The sequence below is a fragment of the Crinia signifera genome, chromosome 7, assembly GCF_055691185.1.
Source record: "Crinia signifera chromosome 7, ASM5569118v1, whole genome shotgun sequence".
Lineage (NCBI taxonomy): Eukaryota > Metazoa > Chordata > Amphibia > Anura > Myobatrachidae > Crinia > Crinia signifera.
The window spans coordinates 177,085,909-177,105,996 of NC_139223.1; the positions used below are offsets into that span (position 1 = coordinate 177,085,909).

The 20,088-nt window shown below is 45.3% G+C and overlaps 1 protein-coding gene across 2 annotated transcripts in view; it reads right to left on the bottom strand.

The window, feature by feature from the left end:
* The window catches only part of ERBB4 (erb-b2 receptor tyrosine kinase 4), a 690,947-nt gene that overhangs the window by 619,162 nt on the left and 51,697 nt on the right, over nucleotides 1-20,088 (bottom strand). The window lies entirely within an intron of this gene.

Below are 20,088 nucleotides of genomic sequence, written 5' to 3' on the forward strand. Positions count from 1 at the left end.
ATGTGGGTGGAAGAAGATTTCCCCGTACGGTTCTGCTGCTACGAGGCCAGTTTGTTCAACACTCATCTTCATGAAAGTGAGAAGAGATACCTTCATATCAGTATGTTTCTGGTAATTACTGTACAAATGATGGTTCCCATCTGCTGGATAATATGTGAACACGTCTTCCCATAAAGAGTTACATGAAAGCGCAAAAAGTGCCAGAAGTTCTGCGTGTGCTCAGTCTTAAACCAAACGGAGACCTCTCCGTAGGCGTCCTATTATACAACAGCTGCGTACATCGCCTTTTGCCGACGGCTTATCCGGATATAAAATGGGTTAAAGACAAAAAGATTTAAAAATAAAACGGAATAAAAAGTGTAAAAAAAAAGGAAATGTAATAAATTATATATATTACACAGTTTCTGCTCATTTTAATTTTGCTTTTGACCTACGGTGGCACAACATTAAATATTAACCATTTTCACTCCAATATTGGAATAATATACACTCCATCACCAAGCCCTCTGGCACACGACAGTCCACTTTCAGTCCTTTGCAGAAGGTGTATTTAATAACTTTGCTGCATTGTAGGAAAAGGAGTTGCCGGTAAGTTTTGATGCCCTGCTGCCCTAGAGCTTCACTTTCGTGACTCAGACATTGGGCATTTGAATCGGAATGAAATCCCTGGTTTTAAAGGACGCCGATTGTCCGAAAAGACGCGATGGTCCGATTAAGAGAGGATTGCAAGCCGTGCAGGGATCTAAGGGGTCTATGTACTAAGACATGGTACTCAAGCTGGGTACACACTGGCCGATGGTGCATCGATATATTGTCCGTTCAATCGAGCGGCTGATATATCGGCCAGTGATAAAGCCTCTCCAGAGATAAAGTGGAGAGAGATAAACTACCAACCAACCAGCTCCTAACTGCTACAGTATGTTACAGGCTGTGTTTGGGAAATGGCCTGATATGAGCATTTTTGTATTTTGAGGTCTATATATGAATCCTTGGAGAGAGGTAAAGTACCAGCCATTTGGCTCATAACTGCCATTTTACACGTGGTGTTTGAAAAATAACAGTTAAGAGCTCTCTCCGAGGCTTAGTCGGTACACAGGCCCCTTAATGCTGATTTGTGCACTTATCCGCGGCCGGACCACCCCTTTAATATCTGTCACCAGAATAAGGGGATTCAATCACAGATTGATCTGAAAGATCTGACTATTAGCATTCAATTACTAGTGTTTTTGCCCGTTTTTGAGTAAATTTTTGCCCCTTTTCATTTTTTTTTTTGCAAATCGGCATGGGCAAAACAGTCTTAAAAAATGGGCGAAAACGGGTGCAAATTCCCCAAAACGACATAACTTCGCAGCAAATTCAACGATTAAAAAAAACAACACCAAATCGCTGCGGTTAGGAACGCAAATATTTGGTGTCTGTCCGATGAATTGACAGTCAAATTAGTTTCCAAAACGATCGCCATAATCCGCCAGAAATTGCAAGCAAATATTGCACGGGCGCTCTTTTCTGCCGTGATAGCTGAGCCCTGTACTGAACACTTAACTGCATTACGCTGAACAAGATTACTGCTCTATAAATTAGAGTCAACACACGTTTTATTAACTGGCAAGGCAAAAATTAGATTTGTCTGGTACGATTAGAAATGGAAGCTGGAGGTGAAGATGACGGCAGCTGAAGTGACATCCGAGTGTATGGTGAAATCTCCTGCGGCCTGGGGCAGGCATCGGAATGTGCTAATTTCCTTCCCTGGCTCTTTCTTTCTAACACTACTACGTGCCGAGGAGACAAAAGGCGGCGTTACCAGAATACAGAAGGCTCGGAAAGCGAAGGTGGTCCCACCAGGAGATTGGGCCGGCATGGTGAGGTCCTATTATAAAATGTATAACACTCTGCAGTATATAGCTGCGTTTATTTTTAATTTATGATACATACAATTTTTGTTATTTTTTTTTTCTTGTGTGGCTGCAGGTGAGTGGTGGCCAACTCCAGAAATTTGCCCACATTTTCAGGCAGCCTGGAGCGAGACTCCATTTTTTTTTTTGTATACAATATTCTTGGAGAGAAGGCAAAGATGGCCGACACCACATCATCTCTGGATTGACCAGATGGCGAAAAGGGTGTCATTTGATGACATGGGATATGGACAGTTGTGGAAAGGGGAGGTGACCTTGTTTGAGGGGGCGTGGTTTTGTGGGGACGTTGCCTCATGGCCCTAACCCCCGGTTTTCATCACTCTGGGTGTCCGGTAGATACGAGCTGCCCCAGGGACAGCTGAAATGCTGGCTCCTGCACAGTGGCCCTTATTCTGATCGGTGCGGACTTTTCCGCATTCTTTCGGATGGCGTTTTTTAGCCGTCTGCGCATGCGTGGAGAACGCGACGCGCATGTGCCACGCATGGTCTCCGTACATGTTCTCACTAATCCCGTACAGAACTGTGCACCGCATACATTCGGGCAATAGGGGTGTGTTATAGGCGTCATGCGGAATGACACAGGGGCGTAGTTTCAAAGTGGGCTAAACTGGGCGGAAACATGGGCGGACACGGGGGAGTACACATATATTGGTAGGCGTGCATTCGGCCAGCACGCCGAATGCACGCGAACAAAAAGGGAAGAAATGTGCGGTGTCCAAAAGGTTACTTTTGCTTTGCGGACACCACTCGGTCATGCGCTAGGCAATCGGAACGCCTAATCAGGACGGACGCACCTCAACCAATGTCATCTGAACCCAATACAATCACATACTTTACCCATAACTTGTTAATTACACGCTTCTCACTGCTACAATTGGAAGCATTGCAGCTTAAAGGGAACATTACATGCTGCACTTGTCACACACTTTAACACTGCAAATAATGCACACAACTTAATAATATTAATACTAATACACATGCCACTTCTGCATGTCTAAATTAATACAGACATTTGTGGGGCCAAAATAACATTTATTACAGCTTTCCGTACGTTCTCACGCGGTAAGACCGTGCTTGTGCGGGAAGACCGTGCAACAATCTGTACGTTTCCCCCGCACACGAATGGTTTATATGTCATCCGTACACACGCCCTGTTCTTAAAGAGTGAGTCCGTCCGAATGCGGAGGACACGTGGGCGTTTCTACGGACGATGGCCGCACGCTGCCGCACAGCGATGCGTGCGGCCCGCACCGAAAGAATTCGGGAATATCCGCACCGATCAGAATAAGGCCCAGTGACGGGAGACTGATTCTGCATTTATTTATTTATTTACTACCAGTTATTTATATGGCGCACATATATTACGCAGCGCTGTACAGAGAACATTTGAAGATTTACATCAGTCCCTGCCCCAGTGGAGCTTACAATCTATGAGGGTTATTCTGGTTGATACCCTACCACATGTACGCACACACAGACATTCTAAGGTTAATTTGTAAAGCGCTGCGGAATATGTGCGCGCTATATAAATAGCATGTAATACATAAATAAATAAAATAGGTAAAATAAGGGACTAAAAATTAAACACAATAATAACAAATAAAGTGATGTCAGTCCCGACTCACATGAAATCCGCCGACACAGGTGGAAGTATAACAATGCATATAATTTCACAACGTGTATGTGTAGGAAGCACATGATAAAAGGAAACACAGATGTCCCCGTGCTTTAATGATCTGGCCTGTGTTTGGATAGACCGTTATTTCGGATTGTATTTGAATTGCTTTGATGCGTCAGATACGCTCGTTATATCACTCACTTTATTCTCGCTGACAAATACTAATCTGCCGACCACACAGGATATTAGAGATAAAAATTATAAACTTTTTACCAATTAACTTAAAAAAACAAATCCGTCTAGACACAGGGTGGAATTCAATTAGCTGCGGTACATTGCCACAGCCTGTTAGCCTAATTGATACCACGGGCTTCATCCAATGAGTCCCGAATTCAGGACTTATCCTGAATTGACTTGGGTAAGGTCGACACAGGAAATAGGTTGACGTGCCTAAGGGTGATATGGATGTAAGTTCGACACAAGCATTGATCAACAATGGCTAGGATGACAGTCAAAAGGTTGATATATGTTTTTAACTTTTTTGTACCGAATGTCGACATGGTCAACAGGGATATCGTATCGGTGCTGCACTCGCCCTTGTGGATGGAAGGGCATGAAATACCACCTGTCAGGGCATGTCGATTCAAAAATAAAAAGGTGAAAAACCCATGTCGACATTGTGACTGTCGACCTAGCCATTGTCGGCCTAATGCTAGTGGCGAACTTCCATCCATGTCGACCTTAGGCATGTCGAGCTATTTCCTGCGTCAACATAAGCCATTTTGACCTTCAGTGGCCAACCCAATGTATGTGTCGACCCGATGACAGCATACTATTTTTTTCACCTGCCTCAGCTGGTTGAAACCCCCACCCACACACACACAACCACACACACACCACCTCCACCCCAACAACTCGAGGATTAACCGGGTCGCTGCCCTGTCAATGCCCAATATCCTCCCTTCCCGCAGACTAACCCTAACCACCTAGTCCATGATTGGCTTAGTACTTACTAGTTTCAGAGGATCATTGACGAATGCACCAATCAGTGACGTTTCAGTAAGACAGTCTCAAAAGACTAACGAAGCGGCAGAGCACCTAGGTGTGTGGAGAAGGAAAGGTGCACTGCTCAAAAAACAGACTTCATGTCAAAGTCCAAGCTCGCCCATAAGGAGTCACCCTTATTAACCCTTTGAGTGTTTTTTTCAAAATTCGGGTGAAAACTGCCAAGTAAACATTTTTATTCATCACAATGATCTGTAATGTTACCTTGTATAGGAAATATCATTTTTTTCACACACATTTTTTTTTTGAATTTATATAACAAATGTGAGCGACGCTGGTATTTTTAGCGGCTATTTTGCACATCTGAGCTGTTGGCACTCAAAGGATGAGATTTTCCCCTAAAACACTTCACAGTTTTGCCTAATTTATAACTTATATAAACCATGAGAGTGAGTGGTTGTATGTATGTATGTATGTATGTATGTATGTATGTATGTATGTACAGTATGTATGTATGCGTCGCATCTGTGCGTGAAGCATATTGTAGTTTATGAGTCCTGGAAAATGGCCTCTCAGCTGATAACGCAACCCAGAGGTGTACAAGGCAAACCCTTAAATGTACAGCATAGGCCAGGTTCTGAAAACACCCAACAGTGATCTAGTGCAAGATGCAAGTAAAAATGACAGTTTGCCCCTCCATTTGGCAATAATTGCCCCCACCTCCCAATTGCTCCCTCTCCAGTCCCGAAATTCCCCTTTCCATCCGTACAAACACCACTCCCAATTGCAGCCATCGTCCTCTATAAACCCATGTGCTTCGATGAAAAACCAAGATACACTTGCACAAGTAGAGAGACACACAAAGCGAATTTTATGCTGCGACTATTTGCGCTTCTGCAAATGACCTCTACAATGGCATGCACTTCCCTGAATGCGCCAAAGTTAATGCACAACAGTAAATGAGACCGTTAAAATACCTCTTTTTTTTTGTAATGAAAATATATTCTGTGCACCAAAGCAAGACCCGTTCTCCGCAAAGAGATGAATATATTAAATTGATTATTGCTGAGTGAATAAAAATGTTAAACGATACACATTTAATGGTTGGAAAACGTATTGTTCTAGCCTGGAAATCTTAGCTCTGGCGCTAGAAATGTTTTCTGCTAGCGAACAGCTGTTATACAATGAAACATAAATATATAGAAGTTCTGCAAAATGAGTCCGTCTGACTCCTGCGATTCCTGGGTAGAACAGCTTCAAACGTCTAAATTAAAGGAAATATTTTGGAAGTTTTAGGTGTATACATGCGAGGACTGATCCATTATTTATAACGTTACATTTACATTTCTACTGTGTTTGAAAGATTCTCAGATTTTAGATGTGTGGTTGGTCACACACAGTTCAGTCCCGATATTAAGCCGAACGCCACATTTCGGGCTTGGTGGCTCGCTGCGCTCGCCACACTATATAAAATCAGCTCCACGCCGACGTGGATAGTGGGATAATGAAACAGTCGGAGGACGCATTCCGCTGCCCCTCACGGGGCTCGCTGCCCTCGCCACGCTTCGGGGTGGCGTGGATAGTGGGGGGGGGGGGGGGGGGGTGCGTTAAACCTATTTTTGGGACACACAATCATATTATTGTATACCTAATGTCATAGCATCCCAGAAAATCGCATGCGATGAGATGGCCCTGGGGACATAAGCAGTGAATAAATTAACTAAAATAAAACACAACCCATGCAATGCGATTTCCCTACGGTGCCGTAAGTAGGAAATCTGGGCGCCGTGCTAGGAAACAAGTACCCTAAAATGTAATACAGTAGCACACAACCAGTGCCAAAGTCGTGCTCGGTCGCCCAGTGCCAGACACTGTAGGCGAGATGTACTAAGCCTTGAAAAGTGATAAAATGGAGAGTGATAAACCACCAACCAATCAGCTCCTACCTGTCATTTTTAAAACACAGCATGTGACATGGCAGGTAGGAGCTGATTGGCTGATGGTTTATCACTCTCCATTTTATCACTTTTAGTACATCTGGCCCGCTTATTGGGAGGGGGTGGGGTTACTGGCAGGAGAAGGATGGGGATCTGCCCTGACCCTTTGGGTAGTTCTACACACAGCAGGGTGCGTGCCCAAACCATCTAAAGTAGCGCTACGGGAACATGCAGATCAAGGAGTGGCCAAACGCAGGTGTATTAAACATTGTAATGGCAGATGTGTGCCTTAGTTGGCATGCATACCTTGAGACAATCAACTTAAACACTCTAATAGAAATAAAGACTCGGAGACGTAGGTTGGCAGAAGCTGTTAGCTCTATTTATTTGTAAATCTTTAAGCTAATTTTGATGTTTATTTTATTTAATTCATTAATTTAATTAATTTAATGGTGGCCCAGAAAAGAACGGCTATTTAACTAAACTAAACTAAACTCCACCCCAAACTAGCATACGTAGGCTGGCCTAACTCAACACGGTATCCACTCTTCCTACTACCATGACTACCCCACCCAGCCGGATGGGGACGCTGTCCCCAGGCGGGTGATACAGCGTAAGGCCTAAGCCAATGAGAGGCGAGCGCACCGAAACCAACCAATACGCAGCAAACATAACTTAATGAAAATCTTATAACCTATCAACAAGCCGTTCTTTCCCGCCTACAGCTAACGCGATTAAGAAAAGAAAATTCTTAGCCCACCCCATAAGTCCTAATTAAAGAGGGAGGGAGGGCGGGAGATTTCACAGGAAAAAGAGGCAGACTCCTCCCATTCCTGAGGTAATATTCCCAGCTAACCAGCCAAACCTAGGATCTGATAGGATCCCCGAGTCACATGACCCATGAGCTGCACACCCAGCCTATCATGTTTAAACTACTCCCTGTCTATGCAGCCACTGCGTTGTTCGTTCTGTGGAACAGTTCTATAGGCTCCTGACAATAGGTACACACCACTGATTTGGAGACCAAGGGCCCTCGTCCTACAACAGTCCAGTGTTCTAGACTAGAGGATAGAAGTATGACAGATATCTGGCAAAACCATTGATCGGCTTTAATTAATAGGACGGTATAACTGCGAGCCGGCCGTAGTTGCCAAATCACAAGGCTAGTTTGAGACGCTCGCTGCCGATAAACAACACAGGAAGATCCATCTGGTGTTGGGTCTGAGCTTCCAACGTACACATCCCTTCCGACAGCAGATGAGGAACGTCTGGCTCGCTCGCCCTAGAATACCATTCTGCAAGCAGCGTGTGTTGAAAAACAGCCATCCTGAGATCACCAGTGACTTTCCACACAAATAAACATTTACAGGAATATAAATCTTGTGACAGCGCAGACAGAAGCTGCCAGCATTGCCTCACAGCAGCAGCGCGTCCTCCCTGTGCGCCAGTTACATTAACAGGTGATGTCTCATGCTCTCGGCTGTGCTCGGGCGTTCTCTAACTTCCAGAACCTGCCTTAAACGCGCAGTAACATCTCAAAATAAAACATTCGGATATTTCCGACTGCACGCTGCGCCGGCCGTCGGGAACGGCGGCGGTGCCTGTCTGTGTGCGTATCAGCCAATTACAATAGTACGGACAACGCGAGTTGGATCAAAGCGTAGCGCTGTACCGCGACGCCACACCGCATCAATGTTGGCAATTGAATTCACCTCAGATTTTTTTTTTATAACATACAAATACAAGAGATTTTTTTTAATTTAACTTTTAGATTTTAGATTTTTCTGAGTTGTTTTAGCCTTTTGAATTTGTTCCGTATCTTTGGACAATTGTTCTTTTTACTAATCATCCACAAAAAATGTAGATGGATGCTGCAACTGCTATCATTTGCCAGTAGTGGGTGCACCACCATGTGGTAGACAGGTACACAGATGCTAACGTGATTAAAATAGCTGTGGGCGTGGTTTGTGGGACCGGCATTCCTCCTAAAGCGTCGCCCCCGGTCATAATGGCACGCCCCCTTTCTGGTAAAATCCCTTTATGAGTTGAGAGACACTTATTGTCCTGTTAGGAGGGGGAGTCAGTCACAGAAGCAATATATTCCGCTTTTCATTGACTGATTAAAACTTGCAGGGGATGAGAGGTGCTCTCTTGGGAGCAGGAGCCCAGCGGCAGATGACTCCATTGTCTCCCAGAGTTCTGACTCCTATATATACATAAATAATAGGTTTCCTTTGAGCACTACATAATAAGCATGCATATACAGTATAACGCTGATAAATGCCCAATTCCTCGGTAACAAGCACTGTGCTATCTCTATGATAATTTATCCACCAAGGCGCACTTCTGCTGCAATCTACAGATGATATGTCATACTACCTCTACAGAGCGAACCATAGTACATCTCCTACTCATTAAAGGGCACCTGTCACCTACAGACAGTGGAAACAGCAATTTTGTGATCTCTTAGAATGAAAAACGCCAGCTATCAATTTACTAGGGAGCAGGAATTCAGCATGTATTGGTGACAGAGGCACTTTGGTACAGATCAGCAAAAATGTTTATTTATGCAGCAAAAATAAGATATAAGTAGAAACATCCTAATTGGCCTAATACTCAGCTGGATGCATCTGCCGCCTCTTCTGCGTCCGGCGGTGGCAGCTTACTTACTAGTTATGCTAATGCGAGTTACGACCTATCTATGTAAGTATCCGTGCATCTGCATGTTTAGCTCCACCCACTGTTCTTTAATATTGGCACTTGCTCTTCCAGGAGCGGGCACGGTGGTAGATGTATAGGGGCGTCACCAGTGTTGGGGTGGGTGTGACTTCATGTTCACATCATGGCACCACCTCCTGCTTTACAGTGACGGGGCTAAGATGATGCAATCCACCTTTGAGGGAGGGTCTGGGAGCGCCTAGTAGTTTTGCAGAAGCTCTGCTTGGTGACTGTCTTCTGCCAGTTGGCAGGGGAGCTGTAAACCAAATAAACATACAAACATAGAATTTGACGGCAGATAACAACCACTTGGCCCATCTAGTCTGCCCCTTTTTTAAACATGTTACCTCAAACCATATTTGATCCTTATTTTTTTGTAAGGATACCAATATGCCTATCCCAAGCATGTTTACATTTTACTACTGTATTTGCGTCTACCACCTCTGATGGTGGGCTATTCCACTTATCTACTACTCTTTCTGTGAAGTAATTCTTCCTCAAATTTCCCTTGAATCTTCCTCCTTCTAGTTTCAGCGCATGTCCTCGTGTTCTGCTGCTCCTCTTCCTGTGAAGAATGTCTCCCACCTGTACCTCCCTCCCTCTAGTGTCAGTGCATGTCCTCGTGTTCTGCTGCTCCTCTTCCTGTGAAGAATGTCTCCCACCTGTACCTTGGTAAAACCCTTGATATATGTGAAAGTTTCTATCGTGTCCCCCCTTTCCATCTCTGCTCTAAAGTATACATATTAAGATATTTTAATTTTCCTGGTACATTTTGTGATGTAGGCCATGCACCATTTTAGTTGCCCTTCTTTGTACAGTCTCTAATGTATTTATATCCTTCTGGAGATATGGGGCGGGATGTATTAAAATACATCGCCGCCCTTCGCGCACCCCCCGCCGCGATGCCGCCGCATATGTACTAACATATGCGGCTGGCATCGCGATGCGGTGACGGAGGCCCCCCGCGATACCTGTACTGTGGTCTGCGGGGGGTCTCCGTCACCTCCCACCCGGCTTCTGCTGCTTTCACGCTGGGGACAGCTAAGCAAGCTGTCCCCGGCGCTTCCTCCTCCCTCCTGCAGCCGGAAGGACGTCCGGCTGCGTTGCTAGGGGGAGGAAGGGCTTACCTTCCGGGGTCCAGGAGGACCTGCAAGAAGGTAAGCCCAAGGGAGGGGGGGGAAAGGGGGGGTCGGCGAGGCGGCGGGGTTGCGGCGACGCGGCGGGCGGCGAAAAGAAGCCCATAGGCTTCTATAGGGTATCGCCACCCAAAGGTGGCGATACCCAGCCCTGCGATATCGCTGCGAACGGGTTTTAGTACATAGGAAAATGCGGTAAAACGGGGGTTTTACCGCATTTTCCCTTTAGTACATCTCGCCCATGGCCTCCAGAACAGAACACAATACTCTAGGTGAGGTCGTACCAATGACCTATACAGTGGCATTATTACTTCTTTCTTTCTACTGCTGATACCTCTCCCTATGCAACCAAGCATCTGACTTGCCTTCCTCATTGCTTTGTTACATTGCCTACCTGCCTTTAAGTCCCCTGAAATAGTGACACCTAGTTAGCATGCCTTACGCTTAATTCAGATGTGATTGCATTTACCACCACCCCATGACTTGCACCCACCCCATGCTGGGTATAAAAACTCTGGCTGCAACAAGCTGTGCCTTCTCCAACGCATGTGCAAACCCCATTTGCAGTCCTTGACGCATGTGTATTGGACGTCTGAGGTCCGCATTTTGCTGCACCACACTAATAAAGAGCGCAAAACAAAGAAGTCCAAACTTGAATTCAGTTTCTCAAGAACAATCTGGGGCAGCTTTCAAACAATTTCCAGCAGTCTTGGTGAAAGGGTTAAAATGTAAGTAATGTCATTAGTTGATTAATCAAATAAGCATTCGCCGCCACTTACATCACATCACATTACATTACAGACCGGGCAGAAAAATGCGGTGAAGGAAATTGCACGCAGCCAGCTCCTGTCAATCGCTGACACGCAATCTAATTCCGTGCATTTCTGAGCAAGCTTCTCTCAATTAGCCGTGAGATTCAGTTCAGAAGGTGATTTGGGAGGTCCCATCCTGTACGGCGCCGGATCGCTGCAGTAGGTGACTGAAATCTAAACTCCACCGCCTTGACTAAACATTACGGAAAAAGCGGCAGAGGGCAATTGGCATGCAAACTCTGTTGGCGCTAAAACAATTAAATCCCCACTCTGCAATGACCCACCGGTGTTCAATGCACATAAATACTTGTCTGCCAGGCATCGGACTCCTTAGGCAGCGGAATATTAAAATGACTCCTTGGTTTAACAAGCTGGAGAGATGCTCTGCGGATTAGTTATGCACGGAACGCCATCACTAACCCCTGGAAATTTCAAAATAATAACCTCTCCATTCCTGCCGACGGATTTGCCTCTCCTTAGAAATGTTCGGCAATGTTTAATTATCACTTCCAGGCGCATAAAGCTGAGTGTTTAGTGTCTGACGAGCATTAGCTCTTTTCCACCCTCGTTATTGGCGCAAGTCTCCGTTGTGCCATCACCGGCAGATACAACACTGCAGGAACTAATGGTGATAAAAGCCAAGCGCTCTAATCCCATGCATTCTATTGTCTTGAGAATTTCTTCCAATACTTGTATTAGAAGAGATAAAAATGACGATCAGTGTTTTAGAATACAATTCAATACTATACAGATGTAGCCGGCTTCATCTTTGCAGGGGCTGGCGAAATTATCCTCAGCCGCCAGCTCCCGCCAGTGGCAACGGAGCTTCCCCTCGCCATCCCGACCCAACAGGATGCCGCTGGCCCACCGCCCACTTGAGATGCACGTGCGTACCAGTTCAATGGAGTCCTGTCCCTCCCAGAGGGGAGGTTATGGCGGGCGCTGAGCAAAGTTGACAGGGACTCCATCTGTATTTTAAACAGGAGGGAACTGTTTACTATCGTCACCCTCCTTCACTGACCAAGGGCCAGATTCTCTAAGCTTCAAAAGTGATAAAATGGGGAGTGATAAACAGCCAGCCAATCAGCTCCTGCCTGACAGTTTTCAAACACAGTCTGTGACATGTCAGGTAGGAGCTGATTGGCTGGCTGTTTATCACTCTCCGTTTTATCACTTTTGAAGCTTAGAGAATCTGGCCCCCTATATGAGAGCTCAACTGTCCTCTGCGAGCTGCAGTCTACGATATTGCCAAGGAACAGTCGCAACACAATATTTTAATTGAGACCTATATAGCGAACCATGTACAAAAGGGCAAATATACATTATTGTACTCTATGGGGTAAATTTACTAAGATGGGACTTCTATTAAACTCGTATGTTGTCCATAGCAACCAATCCTTCTAGAACAGGGATAGCGGTACATTTGCCTGTTGTTGAACTATGCATCCCAGCATGCACTTCAATAGTTTTAGCATGGCCAAATAGCAAAACTGTAGCATGGAATGCTGGGATGTGTAGTTTAACAACAGCTGGCGTGTCAAGGTTAGCCATCACTGAGGTAGACAGTTAATAGGTCGACGCCAAAAGGTCACTAGCTCGACACTGACAAATGGCCAACACAAGTAGAAAAGTGTAGAAACGGCAATGGTCGACTGTGAAAAGTTTGACATTAGTTTTTCATGATTTTTTCCCAACGTTTTGGACCTTTTCATGCTTTTCCATCCGCATGGACACAGATTGGGTACCGAGTGTACGCGCTACACTAATATAGGTCCGCGTGCTCAGGGGTTGACATTGACAACAAGAAAACTCATGCCGACCTATTCACGTGTCGACTTTTTTCATGTTGGCCTCTTTTGCTTGTGGCGGCCATTTGTCACTGTTGACCTACAGTAGTCGATGTCGACCTATTTTCCATGTCAACCGATTCACTATTCACCTAGACATTGTCTGTGAGCTACACCACACCCCACCTGCAGGGACTAATAACAGCCGGACAGGTAGAACAAGGGGAATAGTTAATTTCATGCCCTAGGCAAGGTTTTGGTTGGTGCCACCCTAGTACAGTCACTAGTTCCGCCCCTGACTCATTGCTCCTTATTCACATTACACCACACTGTATGGTAGGAGGCTGGTACTCCCGTCACTGAGCATCCAGACTGTGCAGCCAGCTTAGTAGATTTGCTGCATAGAAATGTCTGGAATGGTGGATTCCGGCAGTGTCGCAGGACTGATGATTTCATTGTACACTGAATACTCAGCTCATAGTCAGCATTTGTGGCCATTATAGTTACAGTCAATAATTATTGAACTGGAAGAGTCGCGGTCCCAGAGGAAGGGGACATTGCCGCCAGTGCTGCACATTACAGATAGCACATTATACAGGGCGGGCGTAGCGTAAGGATGCTACAAGACCAGTCTCCCATATCCGAAATGTGGAGGCAAGCAGTATGGAATGGGTTTGGGTCAAATCTTAAATTTACTAAAACTTCTAAAAATGAAAAGAAGTGATTGGTCAAAATAGGTCGACGTCAGCAAAAAGCAAATATGAAAAAAGTCGACACGTGAATAGGTCAACATGAGTTTTCATGTTGTCTTGTTGTCAAGTGTCAATGATTGCCGCTTTAAAAAAAAGCCGGAGATTGCTTACAAAGGGCGGGATGCTCTAACCCAGAAGTGCGGTAAAAACCCTGTTATCTGGGTTTTTACAGCATTTCTGTATTCTCTAACCCCCCTCCGCAGTGTCAGCGCTGCGGAGGGAATCGCCAGCAAAAGCTGGTGATTCCCTGCAGAAATCAATTGTCAAGGGGCAGGGGAAAGGGGATGGCGACCGGTGCACAGGTTATGTTGAGTAGAAAAATAAATAAAGTATAGAAATGTTAGATTCCACTATAGCAGTTGATATTAAGGGGGTTAGCCCTTCTCCTAAAGTTTAAGATGTGGAGGTGCACCCAGGAGAGTAATTGAAGTTTATAGAGAAATGGAGAAGAAAGACTCTCTTTTTTTGGGGCACTCTTTATCTCAGATTACGCAAGGTAATCTGTGTGTTCAAAAAGTAATATTTTGATTGTAGTTACATGGAGGTGTCAATTGAGGTGACCACACATTTCACTTGTTTATATGATGCCAAATTGGCTGATTGGTACTCCTCATGGATGAGAAGCACGCTAATGTTGAACTGCTGGTTGATTGGTAGTAAACAATGCAAGGGGAAAAAAGGGGAGCCTACAAACGAGTTCCCATAATCCCCAGTTGAGGTATGGTTTTGATAGTAAAATATAGCTTTTAATCAATACATGTTAAAAAAAATGAACTAGACAGACATTTAAACAAAATATTTACACACATACATATAGACAAATGTATATATACGGTAATTCAGACGTTGTACGGCAGATTTTTGACAATCCTCTATTGATTTCGAGGAAATTGTCTATGTCGGCCTGTATTGATCTCTACCTGTTATAGGTCCCAGTGGACTCAGGCAAATATTCTGGTGCTTATACTCCTTCTGATTTAACAGAGAGATCCGACCAGTCCCAGAGGCAGAGTAAAGGGGAAGCAGTCTATTAGCTTGATCTGACTCCTCCCAATAAGATCAGACCCCTTTATGAATAAATTGGGCCCCTAGTCTGCCAAAGGAATATAGCAATCCTGGATACCTGTAGAAAAAGTGTGCTTAGGCTGTTCAGGGTTACACTTGCAATTTTTTGTTGCCAAAATCTTGCAACATTGTTTCTGCTACAGTTCTTCTTAAATACACAGACTATGCTGGTCTTATGTGTACACTGAAATCATCCTACACATTTACAGTCCTATATCTGCCACGGAGGGCGTATACATGTTATAATTACACTGTTCCAGTACATATACATTTGTCACAAATCGCATAGTGGAGTTGATTGAATGTGTTAACAAAGTATTGGGGTATTTGTACTGTGTTAATGACACCCCATCACTGTTGCCAGTGTTCTAACACTCAGGAGTAAGTGCAGCAGAGCATGAATAAATATTTAGAGCAGTTGTGAATACCCAAGGGGTATGGGTTGGATATTAATATTCCCGGCTCTCTTCCTCTGTCTCCTGTCCCTGTACTAGTGTTGGTGTCAGTGTTGGGACCAAGATAAAGCGGAGAGAGATAGGGTAGTCTGATTGCTCCTAGGGATTTAAATGAGGTGTTCCCAACCCGACTTTATATACCCAGACAAAAAGGTAGTGGGGTCTGGTTAAGACAGGGAAGGTCCCCCTTCCCGTCTGGCAGATCCCTCGAATCCAATGGTCAGCTGCCACCTGGGTGGGCTTCTATGGGTATTGTGGGGGAGCACCTCCCCTAGGAGTGTCAGAAGAGGTGAAGTTGGCTTCTGGGGGCCCTTAAGTGACAGGCGGCTGCTGCCCAGCTTTGTATACCTACTGGTCAGGGTGGAATTAGTACATTTGTTTCTGAGGAGGTCACCCTTCTTCAGAAGATGTTTTCAACGCCTCTGACAGGCTGCCACCAGATTAAATTAGGTGGGCCCTGTAGGTATTGCGGGTGAGCGGGCCTGTGTGCACAAAAAGGGGGTTCCTAATTTGGAAGCCAATAAATTGGGGTACTGCTGCCCAGTATTATTCCTGTGTCCCCCTGTTTAGAATTAAGCATTAGCGTGCTTCTCATCCATGAGGAGTACCAATCAGCCAATTTGGCATCATATAAACAAGTGAAATGTGTGGTCACCTCAATTGACACCTCCATGTAACTACAATCAAAATATTACTTTTTGAACACACAGATTACCTTGCGTAATCTGAGATAAAGAGTGGCCCAAAAAAAGAGAGTCTTTCTTCTCCATTTCTCTATAAGATTCCCTGCAGAAGCCTATGGGCTTCTTACCGCAGCGCTGTGTGAGGGATCCGTCACGGATCCCTCCCAGCATGCCCTGCGGCCGGCTCCGTTGCTCTGCGCTGTCCAGTCCAGAGCTGGAGCCATGTCGCAAGGGACAGTTTTTAGGTCTATTATTTATTTTTTTATTCTTATTTATTTATGGCACCCCAGTACCCATCACTGTGGGTTCCTGCTCAGTATCTCTCCGAAATGCTGGGCTGCCAACAGTAACCCCCTACATTGTAAATAGATGCCGTGCACATGCGCACAGCATCTATCACCCTTTACTTACCCGCTGCTATGGCACACTCCCCACAATGGCCTCCTGGCATCTCCCCTCTGCGGTATCACCCGGAAGGGGGGGAGAATAAGTATCCTATACATAGTGCCCCAGATGTCCCTTCCTGATGGATGCCCACAAACGTGTAAACATCGCTTCACCACTAGAGATGAGATTTAAAAATGGCGCCGGATAGGTGGGGGGGGGGGGGGGGGACGACAATAAACAGCTGGAAACTGAAAGGAGCAGTTTTCCGGTGAACGCTCTTTTCAAGTACGATCACGACAGTTGTATCAGTTTTAAGTTGCGCTGCATGCAAAACAGCTTCTCTAATTATGGCAGCTTTCGCTGTGCCGTAGAGTGCAGTGATTAACGAATTTGGCAGCTTGCAGGGTGTCTACCGCATCTCTGGGAACAATCACGATTTCGAGAAAGCAACTTAACCCTTAACAGGCTAGGCGCGGAGGAGGGCAACCCAGCCGAAGGGGGGGGGCCGCGGGAGGCTGAATTGTAAAGATCTTCTGAAGAAAATGAACTGAAACACAGGAGGAAGCAGGTCATTCGAGAAGAACGATTACTTTGCTCTGATTATCCAGGTGAATTAGCGACTTGATTTAGAGGAAAACAAGAGATTACGGCGCCGGGGAAAGAAAGATTCTGTGCGCTGGCTGCTGTGTTTAAAGGGAAGTTATTCCACCCTGATGCACCATAAGCAATGCTTGATTTTAGCTATTTAACCAAATTGGCTTGCACTTAGCCCGCCTGCCACTGAGCAGGTTGCCCCACGTCAGTTCCCCTAATACAGTTTTACTTGCGTATCCATCATATATTCGCTACTAAGGTTCTAATTGCACAGGCAGAAATAATTTAACATAATAATGAAAATTCTCTTTTCTTTTGTGCCATTACTGCAGTGGGTGGGTGGGGGGGGGGGGGGGGGTGAGCTGTATAGTGTAAGCTAGTTAACCACCATGATGTAGAACAGCCATCTTTATACTGCTTTACAGTGGCATCGAGAGGGGGGCAGGTACTTTTTACCTGGGCCCGGGTCTGCTGGAGGGGCACAGGTCTCGCTCCCCCCTCCCCCATTGCAGGAAGCTGGGCAGTGAGAAGAGAGACAAGCTGCCGCCGCAGCACAGCCTCTCTCCCCAGCTCAGCACATGCTGCTCAGTGCCGTGTGCTGAGCTGGAGAGAGAGACAGCTGCAGCGGCATCTTGTCCTCTCTCCCCCTCTTGTTTAAATTTTTTTTTTTACGGAGCTCAGCCATGTTACATCTGCCCCACCTGCAGTGATTTTGCACATTTCTGTGCTGTTTTGTTTTGCTAACAAAACTGAATAAGACCTTTTTGCGGTAAGTATTTATGGATTACAGCATTACCCCAGAATTTACCGCGTGGAGGAAACGCTGAATAACTGAATACTGTAGGTGTTAAGCCCAGAGCTTCTCCCTGAACGGTAAATCCACCACTTAATTGGTTGTCCACCTATTAGGACTATTTATTACTGTATGTGTGTTTATTACTGTTTTAATGGTATTGAACCGACTGTTTACATTTTTATGATGTGTTTGGGTCTGACACATACAGTATAGTGGGATTAACTTGTTTATTAATCACCAGATTATTTACACAGTTGTCAATTGCCCCTAATTTACAGAATGTAATATGCGTTGCTGTTGGATGCTTAAAATGCAGAAAATCACTTTACAGGTTGAGTATCCGGTATCCGGACATCCCTTATCCGAATTATTCCAAAAACCGTGGTTTTTGGAATCATTCGAATTTTTTTTTTTTTTAACCCCTAACCCTCTTTTCATACTTACCAAGTCCCCGGGCATCCACAGCAGGCCTCCGGCATCTTCTCCAGGGTCTCCAGCGGTCCCAGGAATGCATTGCGCGAGTGTGCGCGCGCGCCGGTGACGTCACCGGTACTCGCGCAATGCATTCCTGGGACCGCTGGAGACCAGGAGAAGATGCCGGAGGCCTGCTGTGGACGCCCGGGGACTGCGCGGACGCCGAGGGACGCCCGGGGACCATCAGGGGACAGGTAAGTATGGCTGCAAAAAAAAATATTCCAAAAACCGGAAAATTCCCCTATCCGAAATGCTCGCGGTCCCGAGCATTTCGGATAGGGGATACTCAACCTGTATATCAAATTAAGGGCATTGTCAAATATCAGTTGCAGTTTTGCAAACATTGGAAAACAGCACCTGCACTGCACTGGGCAAGGCTGTCCAGCATGGGAATATCCACCCTGCAGCAATTGGTGCGCAGCCTGGCTACTAAGGCAGACACACCCCTTCCATTTGTCCATTCGCAGCAGCTGCGTGTGACGTCATGCAGTCACTCCAAAACAGCCGGACCACTGACACGAAATGCAGTAGCACTTCACCCCCCCCCCCCCACACACACACACACACACACACAGGAACCCCGCCAAAATCAATCATAGTGCGATTGCATCCTTCTGGGAAAGTTTGCGCACGCTGAGGCCGCTGTGAATTCGCGAAAGTCTGAAAATCACCCGTTTGCGATTTTCAAACTTCTGTGTCCAAAGCTAAATAAGCCCCTAAGAATGTATTAAAGTTAGTTCGCCAAGTATCTTCTAAACCAGGCACGTCCAACCTGGGCCCTCCGCCTGTTGTGAAACTACACATCCCAGCATGCCTTGAAATAGTTTTAGCATTCCCTAATAGTAAAAGTGTGGCAAGGCATGATGGGACTTGTAGTTTCACAACAGCTGGAGGGTAAAGTTTGGACACGCCAGTTCTAAACAATATTTTGGAGGTCGACAGGTTACACACAAAAGAGTCAACATGTGGGTGGGTTTTTTTTTGGGGGGGGGGGGGGAATCTTGTATACTTCATGTTCTGAGTCCACCATTAATAAAAATATAGACCCTCTTGGACGGCTCAATTCACTCAATCCACTAGCCGCATGTTACTTTGTTAATGTCATCGTGGATAGTAAATCAAACAAATAATGGGAAACATGTAAGTTACCCCAAAAAACATGTATCAACCATTGTCATGTCCATCTGACGTACCTGTCCCTACATGGCTGCCATCTGAAAGGAGACAGTAATTATGGTTGCTAGAGAAGGTGGCGGCCATTTTGGGAAGGACATTTTTAATGGGGGCTCTTGACAACAAGCCAGTGACAATTGCAGGATTTCTAGAGGGGGGGGTTCCAAATGCAGTCCACAATCTCCCACTATGTAGAACATTGGAGCAAGGGTGTCAGTCACTGGGGAAGCGGTAGAGGAACCTAGGGCGAGATGTAACTAAGCCATGAAAAGCTCCTACCTGTCATTTTTCAAACACAGCCTGTGCCATGGCAGGAAGAAGCTGATTGGCTGGTGGTCTATCAATCTTCAAGCTTAGTACATCTGGACCCGAGTGTGTTAACATTGGCCCTTTTATACACTTATAATAATAATAATATTATTAATAATAATAAATAAATACACAAAGATAATAGAACCAGCACCGCACTTTCTAAGCTTACATTGTCCCACCTCATACACTGTCTCCTCCTCCTAGCTGCTTTCTGGTCCAGTGCACTGATTGAGGACCCCTGCACCCCTTACTGTACATTATTAATATATACATACATAATGTACACGTCAAATGCATACATTATTCCATGATTTCAACAGACTCTACGTTAGTAAATTTATATTGTTAACTTTTTCTAGAAAATGTATAATATTCATTCTTTATAACTTTCATAGTAAAGTAGGTAATATATGCTCCACTATAAGCAGCTTTCTAGGCTAGCTCCCATGTATAACTAAAATCTGCTCTAAT